General features: G+C 34.3%; 1 protein-coding gene across 1 annotated transcript in view; it reads left to right on the forward strand.

The window, feature by feature from the left end:
* The window catches only part of LOC123549843 (uncharacterized), a 92,890-nt gene that overhangs the window by 42,164 nt on the left and 28,090 nt on the right, over positions 1-22,636 (forward strand). The gene's annotated exons all lie outside the window — the stretch shown is intronic.

Below are 22,636 nucleotides of genomic sequence, written 5' to 3' on the forward strand. Positions count from 1 at the left end.
TTTTATTTCATAATCATGTGATCATTAAAAAAATATATGTTGTAATATAATTATTAGCACCGCCTTCCTAGGAGATAAATTCAGTTGGTGAAAGAAAACACGAGTACGGGATTAGACTCCGACTCGGGGACTAACTAAAGCTCAGACCTTGAAGTGAATCAACTATTCCAAAGTAGATCTCACATTTAATTTTTCAACCTGTGTCTTATTCCACTAATTAATAAATTACCAAATGTACACGAATCCTACATATTAGTAAGTAAAGGAACTCGACGCTTGTGCAGCGAGAAAAGGAACCCTTCCGAACAGTCATTGTTTTCACATTTATGCTCATTTTACCGCGTAAATAATCTAACAATTGTTTCATTGGTCGCAGCAATAGTATCTAGGCAACTTATTACAAAATAAAACTATCTAAATTTCCGTTAGTGCAGTTGGCCAACCATGCCCAAGATGAGATAAGTAAGAATAATTGGTTATCAGCGGTGCGTGTTCCAGTCAAATGCCTCGTATCAGCAGACGACAATTACCAGATGTTAAATAATAGAAAATTAGACGGTGTAATACAAAATAGGTATGTCATCCGTGCAGGTCATTTACACGGTTGAAGTAGAAAAGATAAAGGTTGGTATCGGGCCTGATACACAAGCATAAAACGCAAACTAGTAAAATACTAGCACACTAGATTAGTTTGAGGAAATGAAATGTACAATACCATTTAAGCCCCCTTCTACCGGCTAAAGTGGAATTTTCTAACTGTGGCTGAATGTTTTCAATTATCCCACTGGACCAAAACAAATTACAACACTGAGTCTAAGCACGTAGATGCTTTTCAGTGCTGCAACAAGTCACTTTAAAACTACTGTTCTACGCTTAATAAAACAATAGGAAGATCATTTGAAAGCATAGAGCAGAATCAAGCAAAGAAGGGCAGTCTCAGGTTATCAGAATTCGTTAATGAGAGAAAATGAACCTTGCAAGTTTTTAATTCAGTGCCGACAACCCTCACGCCCCCGACACCGGCTTGAGTGGAATTCTAATATTATAAAGTTCTCCATGATCCAAAGGACCAGAAAAAAAATCAACAGTGAATACATGTTACACTTCAGTTTCTGTGTTCATTTGTTAAGAAACATTTTAGCCGATAGCACAGGTTAGATATTTGCATCTTTGAGATAAATGTTTTACAAAAAATGTAACAGGTAATAAGCAATCTGAGGAAAAACTTATTTACAGTTTCGTATTTTTTTCGGCTTTTAAACGCGTTTGCCTTGTGTTGAAAATGGCGGTCATTCTAGCCTCAGCATGATAAGGTGAGTATAAAATAAATTACTTTTGTTCAAACCAAACAGTGCACATGTTTCTTTATAGTGCAGGACTAATCAAAATGACAGTTTACAAAATAAATAATATATGAATCTTGTATTCATCAGCTGGCTTATTATACATACATGCATATGTAAATTCCACAAAAATTTATACTGAAATATATATGTAAATGTAAATATATATGTAAATGAGATCAAAGGCGCGGTTGCTGGCTCTAAAAGCGTTCGATAATTTTAATCTTTATAATTTTTAAAGCATTCCCAGCCTAGGTCTATAAACTTTCACCATTTTCGTTCCCTCTGCAAACGATGAAGTACCACTAGAAACTACTGAGGTACCGCCTTACAGCTGAAATGAAAACCGCACTGGTATTATATTTGTTTCCAGCGAGCTATATTTCAGTTCTGTAAAACAAATTAAAGTCGCAGCGGGCAAGATCTGGGATGTACGGAAGGTTCGGACACAATTGCCACTTGGAATTGATATGTTCTACTGTAGATGAGGCATAGGCATTATGGGACGGGACATTGCCTGGGAAGAAACTTTTTTTAATTATTTTTGTTTGTGTAGAATAGTATCTAACAGCCTCAATTTGACCTTTTTGGATGGTAACTACGAGGCTTAACAAGCCGTATATTATAGCAACTTGTAAATACAGACAAACAATTTTTCCTCTGACGTTACACAAGCAGCGAATATACATAAATTAGCGGCATTTTTGTGAAAGAAATATTTTCGCAGTTATTTCCTACACTAAACTCTAGGATATCATAGCGGTCTTAAAATAGTATTTAGAGGAAAAGAAGTTCACTATAGATATCTAAGCTAAAAGAAAAACTGTGTATAAACGATTCGAGAATAAACAAGGTAGCTGATCACTTATTCTACTGATCCATAAGAATGTCTTAATTATAATTAAGGATTTACATTTATAGAAACATTTTAATGAATAATTATATACTGAAATGTAGGTCATGACGGCTTATAAGCATGTGTTTGAGTGCCAGACCAATGAAGGTTATTCAAGCTATTCGTTTTTGAAACGACATGTTCGATTGCAAGCCAGTCAACCGTCGTGGGGATGATTAAGTTTTAAACAAAGTATCTAATGTTCACTTGTCTACAATATTTGATATTTGTCACTTGTTTTTCGCAAAAAATATTCCAAAGCGGAGATTCACGAATACGCATTGCTATTTCCAACACCCGTCCATCGGCGTCCAGATTTGGTATATTCTGTATGTAAGCTGTGATATATCAGTGACTAGTCAAAATTTAATAAAAACTAAAAGGTATAGTCCACTGTGTTCATCTGACATGTGATGCACAGGTGCTATTACTCTAGCTTGCTTTTTGTGAAAGTTCTGCCTTTTTTCAGTTAAGCAAGTTTTTAAGGTATTGGTATGTACGCAGTTATCTCGGTAACCTCTACTTATGATAGATTGATCTTACATTCAATCTACAGGTTTCATAACTCAGATTTCCGCTAAAAATGTTCTGTCGCTTTTTAAATTGAGTTTTTTGATATGCATGTGGGTATATTTGTTTTATATTCACTATTTTAAAATAATCACAACTTCACGCACTTGTTCACTGTGATTATCGGACATGATGTGCAGAGGGTCCAGCATTCTATTTTGCTTTCTTCAAAGACTAATGCCTCCTAATTTGAATAAGCTTTTGGTTAATTTGTTTTATAATAGCAGTTATCTTATACAGCTTTATGTGATAGGAAAGTTTTATAATTTTATCATAAGGTTAAGTCATTGATTCATTCTTTTAGCTTTATCTAGTGGCAAGGCACTGGAATCGTTTAGCGTTTGATAAAACAAGCAAGTGAATGTTTATTAAAGAAGTTTTAACATTCCTTTTCCTGAAATTTAGGATCAAGAGACGGACAACGGGAAGGGCGACTCCTGTCAATGCAGCTCCCTAGCAAAAGATGCATAATTCATGATTTTACGCATTGTTGCATCTTACGGTAATGAACTTTGAGTGAGTGAGTGAGTGGTTGGGTTTTACGGCGAATCGACACAAAATGGTCATATATCGCGAGAAGAAGTCATATTGCAAACGCCAACTGTAAACCCTAAACATTGATGTAAAAACGTAAAGCATACCTAAAAACATCCATTTAAAAATGTAAAAACACTATGAATAATGAAAACATATCTAAAAGCATCTGTAAAATGTAAAGATTCTAAAAAACAGTAATGAAAAATTTTTGTCTGTGTCAAAATAGCAGCTGAAAACAAAATATTGCAAGATGTAAATAAAACAAGAAGTGTTGATCTTTTATATTTCCCTATCTTTGAAAAACGATAAAATTTTTTCCGACGAAACGTTGTCAAATTTTTCTCTCAAAGATTGAACGCATAATATGTACTGCTTTTGTGTAGAAAAATCCACACAGTCGAGAAAATGTGTTTAATAGTTAGCGGTGTTTGACATGGTACCATTCGGTTGTCTTCTTTTTTAAAAAAGGTAAAGGTGAGTCAAAGGGTATGCCCTTTTCGCAGGAGAAAGAACAACTTCCCCGGAAAGATCGTTCCCTTGGTGCCTTTCCCCCCAGGTAGGTTTTTTTCATGAATTTAGAATGAAGCACGGTTCCAGACGACTGCCATTTAGAAAAAAATGTATTTGTTTATATTGGGCCAAAAATCGGATGGGGTAATTTCAAATTAGAATGTGATAAAAAAAGGGATTTCTTTGCTGAATATCAGATCCTCTTTTCCCATGAATACCAACATTACTAGGAACCCAACAAAATAGAAAAAACTTTTTAAAGAAGTTCATGAAGCTGGAAGAATATTTTGAATAAATGGATTTTCCATATTTCGGTTTAAATTGAGAAAACAAAAGCGAGTGGGAAAAAAGAAATAATTTTTCTGCATTATTTTTGGAAAAAAAATTTTTTTAGGGGAGCTAAACAATAGTTTTGGGCCTGGGCTGAAAATATTTTGCATTTTGGCAAACGAAATTTTTGATTGATGAGGAGGCTGACAGCCCAAGTAAAACCTTTTGATTATTTTTGAACCGTTGTGAAAATTGCAAAATATCATTGTAAGTTATTTGATTTCATTTTTGGGAAATTAAAAATTTTCGGGTTGTTTCAGATTTTCTAAGGCAGTTTTCAAATCGAAAAGAACTTAGGGGTATAAAGGGGTCCAGGTGGGTATCGGGAATTGAATTTTCTTTAATCCCACGAATTTGAAGTCAGTTGCGTCTAGAAGATTGTATGCGAAACCCCAAACGGTTTGTTTTGTTTTGGTTTTTCCTCATTGAATCGGAGTACTTTGGTTTAAAAATAATTTCATGGAGGATTGGTTGTTGGCGCCACTTTTAAAGCATTTTGCGTGAAAGTTTTTCTCGGCGTTGTAAAAGATGGTTCGTTTGCTTCAGATATAAACTTTTCAACTGGCGATGTTGGGAAGCCCAAAGCAAACGAAGCTTGATTATGTATGGTATCTAACATTTGTAAAAAAGATTTTTTTGCGGAACCAAAAACAATCACCCTAATCTAGCTTGATCAAATTAAACCCTTTTAAAAGTTTAATAAAACCGTGCGATCGGCTCCCATCAGTTTTTTGAAATTACCTTTAAAGTTTTAATGACTTCAAAATTTTGGGCTTTAAATATTTTATTGCGGTAAAAAAGAAGTTTTTTTACAAAGAAACACCAAAAATTTTGTTCATCAACAACGGGAAATTTTTGTACCATTTAGAAAAGCTGGGGTCAAATGATGTTTCGTAATTTGAAAAAGTGGACACGTTGAGTTTTCGATTGGAAAATTTAAAAACCCTTTTTCCCCAGGGCCCCAAGTTTGGACTTTATTAAACATTGTTGTATTGGTTCAATCGTACGCATATTTTTTGAAGATAAATATAAAAAAAATCGAAACATATAATAAACAGCGCCCCTGGTAACAAACATTTCACAATTTTATTAATTTTGATGCTAAAAGTGTAACAAAAAAAATTGAACCTTGTGGAACCCCCGTTCTTGCTAAAAAAGAGTCAGTAAGGGTATCACCAACACGTACTTTAAAACTTCGACAGAAAAAAATTGTGATATAAATTTTGGGCAGACGACCTTTTAAACCAAACGTTAAGATATAATAATCCCCATATTCCATGTTTTTCTAATTTTTTCAAAAATCAAAAAAGACAGACCAGATGCTTTTTTTTAAAAATGCATCACAAAAAAAATTTTCCAGTGAAAAGATGATCGGTTGTGCGCGTGTTTGGAAAGCCCCTTTGAAAGTTTGAATTAAAAACCTTTTGATTCGAGGTACCAAAATAGTCTAGAATTAATAACGTTCCAGAGTTTTACATAAACAATAGTAAGAGTATCGGTCTATAATTTTGGGTTCGTGCAATTTTTTCCGGGTTTTTTGTTGGGAATAAAAATAGCTTTTTCCCAGGATCTGGAAATATACCCTTTTCCATGTGATATTGTAATTTCAGGGAAGGTCTAATGATTTTTTGTGGGAAGTGTTTTTAAAATTGTAAGTATTTGGTCTGGACCAGCTGCAGTTCATGACATTTGTTCTAAAGAGTCAATTAATCTGTGTCGAAAAAAGGTTTATTATAATCTTCCTCATTTTTTGAATCAAAATTTTAGAGGTTTGCTTTCTTTTGATAATTTTAAGTTTTGAAATTTTTTGGTCATAATTAGTGGAAGAAAATTTTTTTAAAAAACTTCACCCCGGTATAACAATGCTTTTTTTGGTAGATGCTGCTGGTCAGATTTTTTAAGTGAGAAACATTTGAGTTTTTCCTTTTCCACTTATTTTACGAATCATTAACCACACTTTTTAACCGATGACCTAGAATTTAAATTTTGAAACGTTTAAGCCCGGAGTTTTCTTTGCTTGGTTTTTGCGAGCTTTGCTCTGAAAAAATTAACAGATTTCGATTGTCTTTTTGTCGGGCGAATATTAAATTTTTTTCGGGCCCCTTCCTTTTTTGAATGGCGGGGTTTTCAATATCGTTATACCATGGTTTATTTTTTGATTTTTCATTTTTGAGTTTTTTTGGGAAAGGGTTGTCTGCAATAGCTGATAAAAAAAACAGAAAACCGATCAATAGGATAAAAAAAATTTTCGAAAATTCTCCAAAAAAACAAACATTTTTGCATAAATACTGAAATTTCTGCCAGTCGCTTTATTAAATTTTAAAAAGAGGAATCAGCTGATGTTTTTTGGAAAAATTTGATAATTATTGGGGGAAAAGTCATCCCCTTAATCATCTAGCACCTCCATTGAAGTCAAGAAAAAGCTTGGTTTACAAATTGACAATCAAGAGAAAGTATGCCCGTAGCAGGAGTAGATGTTTTGGATTTATCATTCATAAGCGAGAGAATTTTTTCAATAAAGGTTTCAATAATTTTACCTCACTTGTATCAGAACAACCCCAAAAACCCTGGTGACCACTGAAAACTCCCTCAGAAAAACGGTTGCGGTAGTTGTTTTGTCAGGTTTTCAGATCTTCAAATTAAGTTTAAAAATTTAAAGGGGGTATATGCATTTAAAAAAATGTTATAGGTCATCCTGTTACATGCAAAGCAACTTTACTAAGGTAGTTTCAAAAAAATTTCCATGCAGGTGCATTATTTTTAAAATTTAGCGCCACCAAAGCCTTTCTAACTTTTATTGATAAATTTACTTGAATAATTTTTAAAGGATATTTGTCACTTTCTTTTAAAAAGGTTTTTACTTAAACACACAAAAAGGGATATATTTTGATAGAAGGAGAATTTCATTATAATTGCTTTAAGTCCACGGGAGTTCCACTGGTTATTTTATTCGCATAAAATATGTTCTATCGGGGAAAAATGGTGTTCCAATTCAGCTTCTCGGGGAAGACTCCAGAATCTTTTTTTCCGTTAAAGTTTAGGAGGGATGGGAGGAGGGTTAGACGAAGTCCATCCTCCCCGCCTCCAATACATCTACCCGCTGTGTTTAAACCCGGTTTTAGTGGTTAAAGGGGTTTAGGTCCCTTCCCCACTCCCCGGATTTAAGTCAATTTTTTTTTAGGGTTTTTTTTTCCCTTTACCGAGATGAAGACTTGTTGAATTTTATAACTTGTTTTTCGTTGTTTTTGTGGGTGTAAAATTTGGGTGTTTGTATTGCAGCTGGAGCTTTACCTTGAGGATTTTTCTGTACATTTGATTGTTGTTGCTAGGTTCCGAAGTTGGGGGCTGGATTTTGAGAAACGGGCACTGAATCTGTTTGAGTAAAAGCATCAATACACGTGTTGTTTTGTTAGCGACAGATTAGTGATTGATGAATAAGTTTGTGCGAGTGATGGAGATGTAAATCTAGCATTGGCAATATGCCTGGCTTCTGGAAATCCAATGCCTTGTGTGAACTTGACATGAAGAACTTCCTTCTCGAGTTTCCACGTCTTGCAGTCGCGAAACCTGGCTGAATGTGGCCCGCCGCAATTCACACAACGCAATGTATAATTGCACTTGTCCTCGTCATGGGAATGGCCAGCTCGACAGCACTTTGGGCAAATGTGATCACTTTTGCAGTTTCTCTCATTGTGTTCGAACTTAAAGCAGCAGTAGCATTGAAGTGGATTAGGGATATAGGTTGTAACTTTTGTCATGAGGTATCCAACTTTTATGACTGAAGGAAGGAAAGGTATGCCGAAAGTAAGAATAATAGTGTTTGTGTTTATTTCTTTTCCTAATCGTTTAATTTTGATTCGTCTAGCTGCCGTGACATGTTGATCAGCAAGGCCGTGCACAATTTCCGACTCCGAAACTCCAGCAAGATCAGGACAGCGGATGACCCCCTTGAGGAATTCAGAGTGCAGTGTGCAATGCACTTACATGGCCGGTTGAAGAAGGATGTTAGTTTAAGTAAATTTTGAGCATGTGCTGCTTTTTCTACTTCAACGAGCAGATCTCCTGTGCGTAACTTTTTAACGGACTTCGGAACACCAGCTACACTTTGAAGTGGTTTTTCAATTACGAATGGAGAAAGACTTGTCATTTTAAAAGTTTCATCAGTTGACTGAATTACCAGAAACTTTGGAAATGCCATGTTGGATGTGAATGGTCGGTGAGAGGGATTCTAACCTTCCGTGCCATCTGAGTCTGTTTCGGTATGCGGTCGTTTGTTTTTATTTTGATTTTCCATGATGAATTTGTTAACATTCGTCACTCGCAGCCCCCACCCGCCGCGGAGTGAAAGTAGATTTTGCAAAAAGGAAAAATGCCTAATCTGGGAAGCCTCGCGCTACGAAAACCGTACACAGCAGTTTAAAAAACAGTCATATACAATACGAAAGTTTTACTGTTAGGAATAAAATTGGATCAGGACAGGATTTGGACTTTTCTTGCATATAAGGCTGGATATTACGGCTATTTGACAATTTTAAAGTATTTAAATTGTTACTTTTATGAATAACTTGTGTTATTGTTAATAGCAACTGGTTCGTTTTTTGTTACTTTCGCTTACTGTTTCAAGTAATTGTTAACTTATGACGTAACAATATTCCCTTGAAAATGTACATATTTAGTTTGGAAGTGTATGACGTTACGCACGATGTTCATTAATTTTTGTCTTTTTAGGTGACATATACCCCCTAAATTCGGATGTATTGAGCGCTGTACCCGACGCAATTTGATGACCAATACATCAAAATAAAGAGACATAAAATCTGTCTACTTTCAACAACATCTAAGTTAGAAATTCACTACATTTTATTAAAAAACACCAAGTAAAGTGTTATATATTGAGTAAAAACGTTATGTAAACGGGTTACAATTTCAAACAAGCGCTTACTTAAATTTGTTAATAACGCCTTTGTTAACGCGGGAAAAAGTCAAATAACGTTACCCTGAATGTTGTCTGCAGATGACCTCAGTGACGGAGCTGAAAACATTTGATGTCGTACGCACAAAACAAATCCTAAACAAGATAACTTCAAGACTAGACATGTAGACGATTGGATATTTTGCGAAAAGTTTAGAACGATAAGCCAGTTTATTTGAAAATTATATAAAATTTATATATCTTATTTTAGATTTATTTTCATATTTTTATTGTTGCAGGCTCAATGTGCATGCAAATAATTTTAAATGCTACAAACGTTGTTAGAAGTTGGCATAAACTTCAAAAGTCGGTGTCTAGTAATAATGTCACAAAGTAGAAAATTAACGTAGCCTTGGAAATTTTGGTGATGTATATACTATTTCAGACCTGAATATTAACTTTATCGTGATAGATAGTTCACAAATGTAAATATTTATACAATGTTATTTTTAAGATAATTTCGAAATTGTACTTGGTAATTAAATATTTAGATGTATGATTACTTTATCGTTTTAATTGAATGTCCGGTTAAAATGTCACCAAACTGATGTAACTCTTATTTCCTCGACGTTACAGTACTGTATGTAGCGTTTTTCTATAGTTTATGGTTATGTATTCATTCATATAAGTAGAATAGTTTTAGGAAACTGATCCCATGTATTTTGTCAAATATTGACATTGCTTTCTTTTTACTTAACGTCTATATTTTATAATAATACACTGCATAATATTGCTTTAGGAAAGCTATTATGACTTTAACAGATAGTGCCAGAATTTGTATACATGACAAGACAGCAATTAAAGCTATATACTTTTCTAAATAATCTTATAAAATATTGTCATTTACAGTTTTGTTTCTATTACGATAACGTTTTTGCATAACCTTTAAGAACGTCAATTTTGACGTTTTCGACGTTACCATTCGGTATACCAACAACTTTCGTAACGTCTGTACATTTACAATAACCTAAGAATAAATGATTGTTGACCACATTTGTTTATTTGAACAAATACCACTAACCGCCTTTCTTCTCCTTAGAAATATGTGAAGCAAATATTGTTGTTTTAGAATTAGCAGTGAAAACTGCTTTTATCAAATTAATTGGGTTCACACTTGGTAACCAAACCGTTACATTCCTGTTTCTACTACACTCCTCGTTTAGTGTCCTTTTGAAACTATTTATGCTTTGTACATGACATTAGTACAGTTGATGCATACTTATACTAGAGATTAAGATTAGCAAAAGGTATACTCACATCTATGAAATTGAAAGTGTTTATTATGTTTATTAACAGTAAAATAGAAAATTTCGATCATGTGACATAAAATTAAAAATTTATTAAAATTTTGAAGACACAAATTCCATTTAATTCGCAATGTCAGTGTTGCGATTACCTTTTCGGCATTACTGAACAGCTATTGATAACAAAATTTGAAATAGGAAATATATTCAAGAATTAACATTATGTTATATTGATCCAAACAAACTACCAGGGGTAATGTTACCATAAAGTTACAGATTTCTAAATGCTGTCAAAATCTAGTTGAAGACGAATCAAGAAAAGACGAAGATAGTGTGTGGACAATATGGTATTTCATTTAAGACAAAGTTTATTACACTTCATATACTGGTCAAATTATAAAATGTTTAAACCTGGTCAGCTTCAAACAACCAGCTATATCTTTCAACGACTTTTTCTTTTTATGGAGGACCTACCAGGATGTGATGTATGGCTCTGGCTGATTTGCTGTTCTCTCTACTTCCGAGAAATCTACCTTTGCCGTTTTTATTTTGATGGCTAAAGATCTTTTCAAACTTTTGTTTCGATAGAGCCATAGAGCCATGTAACGCAAAGTAGTTCCACAACAAAAAGAAACTGTAACGGAAAAAAATATTGTAGACGAAGTTTCTTCAAGAATCCAAATAGAAAAAAAAGGAAAGGATGGTTGCGGAGGGGTAAGTGGTATATAATAAGGTCGGATGGTTAGGAAAAGGTGGAAAAGGGAAGGTAAATATTCAACAGCAGTGCAGACACGCACGTATACAAGACACGATTTTTGAAGTTTTTGTATCTTCCCCGAACAGGACATTTATAATTCTGGAGATGTAGATTTTGAGTTAAGGTGGAGTACAGATGCTTAAATAAAAAATCAACATGTCTATTTTAGACTATCGACTATCTTGAACTGTAAAAGCATTTATTGTATATCTACCACTGTCTCCTTATCTTGGAAATATTTACGCACTGGCAAATGTGTCTTACCTTATTTAAAACCGGAAACATTGTTCCATGAACATGAAAAAATCAGCAACAAAAAGCAATTCCAATTTTTTACTTCAAAGTTCAATATTGAATGTATACAGTTTACATTACCTATTGGGAACGTTCAAAACTTTCGAAAACAAAGTACATCATACACAATTAAGAAAATAAAATTGAAGATAGTGTAGTTGAAACATACAATATTTATGATTTTCATTAATCTATTCCACGTCGATTGTAAAAAATGTTATAAAAATCATATTAATTACATCCGACACCTAATAACTGAATGTATCATCGCAACGAGGGTACTAAAAACAACAACATAGAAGCAAATTTCCTGACAACGATCATTCCATGGAGCGTCGCGGTAATGCTTAATGCACTTGCCGCGAAACCCCCTCCGGTAAAGAGAACTGTGTCATACAGGAAACTCCGTTCGATTGACGTTGATACGTTCAAACCTGATATTCTCTCATCCGATCTTTTGAAATTGTCACAAAGTACATCAGATGCAGAAACTCTCGTCTCATTATACAACAGTAAACTTTCAGCTTTAATTGACAATTATGCGCCTTTGTGTTCAAAAACCATCACATTAAGACCATCTTGTCCCTGGGTCTCGGAGGAGCTCCACGACGCCAAACATTTAAACGTAAACTAGAACGTGAATGGCAGACTTCAGGACTCGCCGTTTACCACTTAATGTATCGGAACCAATGCGCAATCGTTAACAAAATGTTAAAAAAGGCAAGACTTGATTATTACCCAGAGAAAATAGAATAAAGTGAACGAGACCAAAAAAGCTTGTTCAAAATAACGAAACATTTATTGAACGGTCCAAGTGAAGCGGCACTTCCATCAGGCAAGAACCCAGAACTACTAGCACAGGAGTTCAGCGATTTCTTCATAGATAAAATAGAAAAAATTAGAACTAATATTGCATCCCTTGATCAGAATGAATCATTTACTCCAGAAGACGGACGCATATCACTATGTGATACCGCGCGTTTGACTAGTTTCAGTCCAGCAACAGAGGAGGAGGTGAAAAAGCTTGTTCAAAAGTCAGCTAATAAGTCATGTGAATTAGACTCTCTTCCTACATGGCTCTTGAAATCTTGTATAAACGAACTTCTCCCAATATTGACGAAAATTGTTAACATCTCTCTAGAAAGTGCAACAGTGCTAGAATCATTCAAAACATCACGAATAATACCATTGTTAAAAAAGCCAAGTCTTGACCAAAACACACTCAAGAATTACAGACCTGTTTCCAATCTGCCATTTCTCTCAAAAATCCTTGAGAAAGTGGTAAACAGAAGAATTGAGGAACATCTGACGAACAATCAATTACATGAAATAAACCAGTCAGCATACAGAAAATTTCATTCAACTGAAACCGCGTTATTAAATGTTCAGAACGACATTCTCGAATCCCTTGACAAAGGTGACGTCACAGTACTTGTGATGTTGGACCTGTCGGCTGCATCCGACACCATTGACCATAACACCCTTCTTCACAGACTCGAATTTAATTTTGGATTCGCCGATAAACCCCTTCAATCCCTTCATATCTAACAGACCGCTACCAAACAGTATGCATCGATGGCAAACTGTCTGAACCAGTCCTTATGAAATTCAGTGTTCCTCAAGGATCTGTTCTAGGCCCAAAATTCTACACGATGTACACAAAGCCAGTCGGGTCCATCTGTAGAAACCACGGTCTAAACCACCACTTTTATGCAGATGACTCCCAACTCTATCTATCGTTTAAACCAGTTGACCAAGCATCAAAGGCAGCCACAATCACACGAGTTGAACAATGCCTAAAAGAAATCATCTCATGGATGAATTCAAACATGTTAAAATTGAATGCAGACAAAACTGAAGTAATTCTTTTTTCGAGTCAAAAACACTCCAAACATGTTGAAAATCTAGAACTGAAAGTTGGCGAACCGAGCATAAGACCATCAAAAACTATTCGAAACCTTGGTGCTACGCTTGATTCGAACATGCACATGGACCATCATGTTAATTCTGTGACTCGAACATGCTGGGGCCAAATTCGACACGTTGGTCATATTCGACCATATTTGACAACTGAAGCCACAAAAACCCTGATAAACTCGCTTGTGACCTCACGATTAGATTACTGCAATGCTCTTTTGTACGGCGTGCCAAAATCAACAACGAGCAAACAGCAAAATGTCCAAAACACAGCTGCACGTCTTATTACGAAAACAACCCGTTTTGAACATATAATACCAATCCTTAAAGATCTTCATTGGCTTCAAATACAAGATAGAATCAAATACAAAATTCTCATTCAAACATTCAAGGCCTTGCATGGACAGTCGCCGGTGTATATGAGAGACTTACTGGAGGTGTACATGCCAACTAGAAACTGAGGTCAGCAAGTGCAGCAACAACCCTTGTGCCACAAAAAAGTCGACTGGTTACCTACGGGGATAGAAGTTTCAGGGTTGCCGCCGCAAAACTATGGAACTCTCTCCCTGACAATCTCAGAAAAGATTCATCACTTAATTCATTCAAAAGAGCTCTCAAAACACACCTTTTCAAAATTTTCTACAACACATAGATACCAACTGTGACTGTTTCAACCCATAATAAATATGCCACTGTTATTTTGTAATACAGAACTACGGCAAGTCATTCGTCGCTGACGAAGATCTCTTAACTGTACAATTCATCATGTAATTAACTAAATTGACAATCCAGCTTTTATTTCATCATGTCACATTTTAAGGGTTATGACCTTCTATGTGTGTTTTTTTTTCGCAAGACTTGAGTTTCACTGGTATTTCTATTTAATACAGTACATGGTGACACCATTTACCGGGAGGTTGAACCACTATATGCAGCCCGTCTGGGCGTACCAGATGTTTAAAGCATTGGTATTGGCAATAGGGGTAAAACGACCTCAAGGGTGCGGTCATGGCTGTTTGTTACAATAAGGCTGTAAATAGTATCATTGTTCATTTATGATATTGTTGTAATAACTATTATTTTTTTATTATTATGTACAACGCCATTGAATATATCATTTATAAAAAAGGCGTTTAATCAATTTGTTCAGTTTCAGTTTTGTGATTGCATATGTCATGTTTTGTTATTTTCCTACATATCTGCGATGTGTCACATGTTTAATTGTAAAGCGCCTTTGAACGTATATTCCATATGAAAAGGGCGCTCAACAAATCTGGTATAATAATAGTAATAGTACATATGTTTTTCGTTTTTGGTATAATGCTGTCAGAGAGCAAACAAAAACCTTCCGAACTCCTATCAGCTACCACTAGACTTATATTTCTGGAAATATTACTTGCGAAAATGAAGAAGATGCCAGTGAATTAGACAAGTCGTCTTTCCATTGATAGTGGAGATGGACACTTGGTGCCATTTCGTGCATTAGTTTAAAGAAGAACCACTGTACTTCATTTAGCCTCCCGGATTGATTTCTGACTCTCAAGAGTTATAACGTCCAGCAAGAATACCAAGAGTAGCGATTGGTAAGTCAGTCAGAGCCAACGTCTATATTCCTTGTTCGCGAACGCTCCGCTTCCGCTAATATTTAAAGCATTATATTATTAAACTAGATCAATAGAAATAGAATTCCAAGCAAAGGAAGATCAGAAACGAGAAAAAACCGAAAACTTCTACTCACAGCCTTTTGAAAGTACAGGGCACTTACATGAATTAAAGCTAATAAAATAAACCAATTTACCAATGTTGTATTATATAACATACAAGAAATTGGGATTAATACAAAATTTGGTATTTCGAAGTATAAAAATATCAGACTTTTCATCATTATTGTTGAGGTAAATATTAATTTCTGTGATCATACCAAATTGTATGGACAAACTTTACAGAGGGTGACAGTAGGAAACATTTGCCTATTCATTTAACAAATCTATATAAATTCGTTTAAAACTATAAAATAGAATCGAGAGTAAAATATTTGTTAGTCTGGTTTTGTTATATGCTTATAAACTGAGATACAGAATCAGATATAGCAAACGAATTAAATTAGAGAATGTTTCACATTTTATAATGATGTAGGTATAAAATATGGCACCGAATATTAATAAAATAGCATGTTTTATGTATATTGCACAAATGAAGGAATCGGGTTCGGGTTTGTGTTTTTTCCGTGTTGAATTTAATAAATTTAATCCTAGAAAAGTTCGGATAGATATTCAACAGTAATGCCTATGCCCAAGAGCACTGTGAATGGATTTAATTGAATTCCACTTAATCTGGTGTATGAGGCGTTATAGGTTTTGCGTATTTCATAAGCTCTCATAAACAGTCAAACCGAGTCTGTTATTAATGCTTCCAAAGAAGCTTCTTATAGATGTTATCGTTGAAATGTTTACAGTATTGTCTGTCACCTATTCCTTCAAACAAATTCAAAGAGAAAAGGAGAGAGCACTGGTAGCCTCGTGGTAGAGTTTGGGAAGAAACTTCCTGAGCCGCGTCATACCAAAGACATGTTAGAATGACACAAGTAACCGTTTCGTAGGAACTTTAGCTTTTAGTGCCGGTATAGCGTGAATATCACACGCGTGGTAATAGACCCACGCGTGTGATAATTACGCGGCTGCGTGATAGTCACATGGGTGGTTAGGTTTAGACATATATATCATTATGATACACCACATACTTTGCAAAGGGTTTTTTATAAATAATTATTCAGTCTCTCTTTTTAGAATAGTTTTAAAATGCCCCTCTATATTCATTTAAATAGAATATCAATGTGGTGGACTGATATGAATAATAAGAATCCAAAGGAGGGTAGTGATGGGTAAACACATAAGGTAAATGGTTATGGCTTTATTATAACACGGCGGGCGGCTTGATGTTATGTATATACGATTATAATGTACTTATATAATGCATCAAATGATTCAGAATGTTTTCTGAATCTATTCTCAAAAATCTCTACTCAGTTGCCTAGCATGACATCACAGGCGTGCATACTAAAACATAATAACAATTTAATTACTTTTTTATATAAAGAAAACATTATTCTGTATAAACTGTTTGAGTATTTTTGTGCATGACAACACAGCATGCGCATGCGTCGTATTCATTTAGAAATAATATTTTTCTACTGCATTAAAACGAAATGTTTTATGATGAGCTGATACGTCTTTTAAAAAATAAGGGGTGGAAAATAATAGGCCCTTTTTCGATTGAGAAAAAATGCGGTTCAGTGTGTGGCCATTATAATCACACGAGAGTTAATTTAGCGATATATACCAAAACCACGCAAAAATTATTCAGGAAGGATTTTACAGGCATAAAATATTTGATCTGTTTTACTGGAAACCAGGCATGGATAATGACTGGTGCTTTTTGATCAAGAAATATGCGGTTCAGCATGCGTTATAATCACACATGCGTTGTTAATTTTAATGAAAAAGAAAACAGGTCAGGGGCAGTACTAGACATTTTTTTCGTTGAGAAATATGCGGTTCTGATTGTGGCCGTTATCACCACATGATCGTTCTTAGTTTAAGACATATATAATAATTCGATGCATACACTTATTCAGGAATAATTCCTGCAATTACTGGCGTACAATATTTGGATAATCAAGTGCGTAGCAACTCGGGTGTGCGCATCAAAGCAACATATGTTGAAAAATAAATGGGAATTTTTTATAAAAAACAGTATCTCTTATTTAAAGTTCGTTTTAAAATGTGTTCGTGTATCTTATTTAAATAGAATACTATTATGTTGGACTAATATGACGTTTAGATTTAAAGGGGCAGGTAATGATGGGTAAATACACACTAGAATCACCCGATTTATGTATATTAACATAACACCGCGGGGGGCTTGATTTTAGGTATCAATTGTATATAATAACCTATAAAATGCATACTATGCATCAAATAATTCAGAATGACTGATGTATTTATTCTAAAAAAAAAAGCTTGTTCAGTATGTACCATAATGCATCGCATGTGTGCATGCTAAAATATAATAACATTTTGACACAACTTCTGTTTTTCTTTTTATCAACAAAATAATTATTCTGTTTAAATTGTTAGGGTATTTACGTGCGTGGCAACACAGCATCCTTTGAAATAAATTACAAAATTATATTGTGTGTACTGCATTAAAATTATCATGTTTTAAAATATGCTGATACATTTCATTTACAAAACCAGGGACGAATAATACTTGACTATTTTTGATTGAGAAAAATGCGTTTCAGCGCATGGCCGTTCTTATCACTCGGGTGTTTTTAATTTTAGACATATATACCAAAACCAAGCAAAAAATATTCACGAATGATTCCTGCATTTACAGGCATAAATATTTGATCTTTTTTATTGGAAACCAGGGACGGATAATAAATGGCGCTTTTTGATTAAGAAATATGCGGTTCAGTATGTGCTATAATCGCACGGGTGTTGTTAATTTTAATGAAAAAAAAAGGAAAGAACAACAGGTCAGTGGCGGATACTAGGCATTTTTGGTTGAGAAACACGTGGTTCTGCGTGTGGCCGTTACCATCACACGGGCGTTGTTAGTTTAAGTCATGTATAACAATACGATGCTAGTAAATAATATTCAAGATATATTGGTTCAGAAATTGTTGACGGACATATGACGCTCGACTGACGGACATCGAGTGGTTACAACAGCTCATCATGAGCCTTTGGCTCAGGTGAACTAAATTGGGACAACCTAGAGTAAAATGTCCTTATCACTGCACTTCCTCACACTGACCTCTATCAATGTGTAAAGTATGAAGTCAATACCTTTACAATGTTCGATTTTGCCATGGACAATGTTTTCAACAAAAAGGAGATAATTCAATAATAGGAAAAGCTAGATTTCTGATTCATTGTCACTGCACTTCCTTCAAATGAGCTCAATCATTGTCTGAAGTTTTAACTTGGTTTGAAAATGTACTAGTAATCATCCGTGTGACGGACGGATAGACAGGCGTTCCCAAGTATGGGTACTTATATGGCTAATCTTCTGTTCTATCTATTGTTCTTTTAGCTACGTAAAAGCAAATAGCCACATAAAAGCTTACGGAATGAATGGAATCAAAGAAAAAGTACAGTTACCTATTGTTCCCATAGCCACCTAAGTACGCAAATGTAAGTTCGGACAGACAGATGGAGGAACGGACGGATAGACAGACAAGGCGGTTACTATATGCACACCTATTCCCTTCCTCCTCCCCCTCTCGGGCAGCATAAAAATGATCTCACAAGTTTTCACGAGAAAGTAAAAAATGTTGTCCCTAAATCGTGAGACAAATGCTAGCAAGACCTAGTGACCTATTTTTTTCCCATTCTAAATGTCACAGTACCAAACCAGTGTATTGAGGAAAATAATGTAAAATAGTTTTATTGACATTGAACAAAAATATTGCGACATCTAGAGTGTTAAATTCATACATGAATAATTATTCAATTACCAAAAAAAAAAGAATGCATTAGTCTTCATTGTTAAAACTTATAATGCATTAATGTTCTATCTGTAATATCTGACAGTAAACACACTGCGATCTGTAGACTAGCTCCTTGACTATGATATATAATTAATTATAAAGGTTTTTACAGGATATACGGTGGGCATATAGCCTAACTTTTATTCATTTAACCCGAGGCGATAGCCGAGGGTTATATATATCTCAGCAGGCCAAATGCCCATCGTATCGCCTCTGGTTATATGAATCACAGTCAGGCTATATGCCCACCGTATATCCCGTCAGAAACTTTTATATAACGAATTTATAGTCTCAATAGCAACGATTTTCCTTAGTGTGACAAATATTACTTTTTTGTTCAATTACTCACTTGGTGCCTCAATCCACCCCTTGTTTTTTTGTGCGTTTCCATAAGTGACACGGAAACATACGAAGATAACGGTGGGTTTGCATTTTTTTTTTTGGTTGCGGAAGAAATTTGACTTGGAAATGGAATAATAAATGTTTTAAAGGAAATGTACAGATAGTTTCGAGTTTCTCGAGTAAGAACTTGGACTGTAGTAAAGGATAACTGAAGTAAAACTTGCATATTCGTTGAATTATATATCTCAGCTGTTCAGACTTGGGTCACGTGTACTTTTAGCCTGAACACGGAAGTAGAGTGAGTATGTCATTATGTGGATATAACGTGGAAATCTGGGAAGAATCAAATGTTTGATGTCAGGTCATCTAAGTGTAAGCTGAACAAATGATGTTATTCAACTTGCGGCCGCATTGAACTAGAAGTCATTTTAGAAACAGAATCCAGGAATCATTAGATACTAATTAAATGATAACACCATAGCTGTAAATAAAGAACAATGTCTAGTCGTCCGTTAATTGGAAGTGTAGCCTGTGTTTTAGCTGTGCAGTAACCTGACCTATAGAATTTTCTAGCCGTCCGATATAACGTTGTTGATAACTTCTGTATTATTCTGTTAAAATTTTACTATGATTAAAATTAATTTAGATAAAATTGGATAGCTTCATCTAACCGGTATTTTTGTAAAAATGGTGCTGCTCATAAATATCTGTCATTGATTAAAAGCGTTCTATTTGTGTTGTTGTTGTTAAAATGTTATGTCAAGAAAATAGACAAATATAAGGTTTAAAATAATGTAAAGGTTGATGCCAATCCCTCTAGAAATTGATTAATTTTATAGAATATCTATATACTTCAGTCGCATTTAAAAGCAATTTTTGAAAAATATGCTTTGTTTGGTCTTTGAAATAAAATACTTTTTTATATTTAATGCAGGTACCAATGATGATGATACCCTCTGGTCAATCACTGCCAAAGAATTAGCTATTCAAAGAAATATGGCACCTATCACACATATGGAATGGAACATTTTTGCCAAGATGCAACATAAACTCTGACACCGACCGTACTTTATGACCAGTGAACAATACTGGTATCATAAATTACACCATATTAAAAACTCTTGTCTTCGGTATTGCTGCAGCCAATCAGATTTTGGATTTTATAAATGTATTTCATGAAGTAACTTACAGGACAGTAACTGTTGTCAAATTAATTGTGTCATATGACATAAACCCTGTTAAGTCATTACTAACACTTGTCAACAAATATATTTATTGCTTTGTTGATAAGGCTTTTTTTTCGAAAACTATGCATAATTTCTGCAGCAGAGCATAGACTTGCGCAGTATTATTCTGAGAAAGAGCAAATTCATATTTCTGGATGCAAAGCTAATTTTCATTACAAACACATAGTTATATTTAATCTTAGAATTATTTTGGTCGATGAAATAAATAAGTTTTTTAACCAAAGTAAAATTGAAAATTTTGAAATTAAAAGATCGAAACAGTGATGTTACAAATGACGTCACATACCCGATACGAAAATTGAATGTCAGAACAGTCAAACCTGCTTAAGGGGTCATCTCTAATTAGCAGCCAACTTGTCTTAAGCAGCCTGTGTCTCATTTCCCAAAATGGTCACTTATTCCATAAATTACCTGCATTAAGCAGTCACCTGATGTAAACAGCCATTTTTCCCCATGCATTTGGCTGGCTGTTTAAGACAGGTCTTACTGTATGGAAATATGTTGATGTATGTAATTCGCTCGTGACATTTGGTATACATGTAAGAGTATAATATGAGTATGTAATTCAGGTATTGATGTTTTCAAGCTTCTGTTTAATTTGTCGGTTTGTAATTTCTTTACTTTTCAAATATTACACATTATTTTAAAGTTCTTTAGTTGGGGTAGTAGGACTTTTTATTCCGGATTTCAGAATTTAAACACTTTTAGACTGATGTATCCAGTGCCTGGCTTATTTTCATGTTGAATTATTCTATACAGATATTTATGTCGGAACAATGCCGAATTACCTGAGGATATTAGTCGAACTAATTTGACATTTAGATTGTTTTATAATTTGTGCCGGAAATCTAAACGTCAAAACTTTGAAGGACCAAAAAAATGGAAGATAAGTCAAAGAACACAGTCATGTAAAGTTATTGGTTTAATCACTTGCGCATATTGGCGTGTTAATCGTGTATAGTACATACATAGATTCGTAATTTTGGATATTATTTGTTAATTTTGGCATAAATCAATCAGGAATTGAATCCGCTTTCAATATATGTAAGTTGTATTTAAATTTATAGCCAATCCGTGAAATAATCAGCATTTAAATCTATAGCATGTTATGCGTCGGCAGCGATGAAAATTTCATCGAAAATTGCTTCAACTATTTTGGTCTTTCGAGTGTTTGATGCGAGCGGGGATACTACCCATATGAAAAAGAAATATCTCAATATTTCCTAGGATCGCGTCAAATTAGTTGGACTACTGACGATATATAATCACGGAAATGGCAGTCATTGCGTGTGTACTATATTAAGTTAATGATATATCTTAAAACAATGAAACGGTTGTAAATGATAATGATAATTATTGTTGTTTGACCTCACTGTAAAATAAATAATTGTTTTATTATCAATTTATTTGGATATTTGAAATTAACATCATTTCCGGCGAGCACTGGAATACACCTCGTGGCAAGTGCTGGTTTGACCACTCTTCTGTTGAATTTATTTTGTATTTTAAATTCATTTCTAAAGACTTAAAACTTCTTTGCTGTTATATTCATTTTTTTTTTAATTGTTACTGTCAATGATTTTTACTCTAATGAAATTTGCTTACTGTATTGTTATTGTTTATTAGAAATAAATAAATGAAGTGATACAATTTAATTAATTTAATGTGTAATGAGAGTAATTCATTTCGTTTATTGAATTAGTTTATACAGACTAAGTAGACTTATTTGCAGTGACCATTATTTAGTTCCCGATGTACACAAGCTTAAATGCTTGTTTAAAGCAATTGGTGAATATTCCCATTATTGGCAAGAAAAACATGACTCCTTCTGCTTTGTCTCCTGTGAATAACTATAAAATGACGATCTTTCCAGATATTAAACTTTAATTAAGGTATAGAATTACTCCATGATTGATATAAAACCATCTCAAATAAGGGTAATCATTGAATTAATTTTCGAATCGAGAGACGTCCGCCATTTTGTTTCTAATGTAAACTAAAAAATGGCCTTGCTCAACGGCCAATCAAAATCGATATTCACTTTCCATATATAGCGTCTGTATAGAGGGTCCCGCTGAAGGGGAAAATCGCTCACGGGATGTACGGTTTTACAAAACGTGC

The sequence above is a fragment of the Mercenaria mercenaria genome, chromosome 6 (genome assembly GCF_021730395.1).
Source record: "Mercenaria mercenaria strain notata chromosome 6, MADL_Memer_1, whole genome shotgun sequence".
In the NCBI taxonomy this organism is placed as follows: Eukaryota; Metazoa; Mollusca; class Bivalvia; order Venerida; family Veneridae; genus Mercenaria; species Mercenaria mercenaria.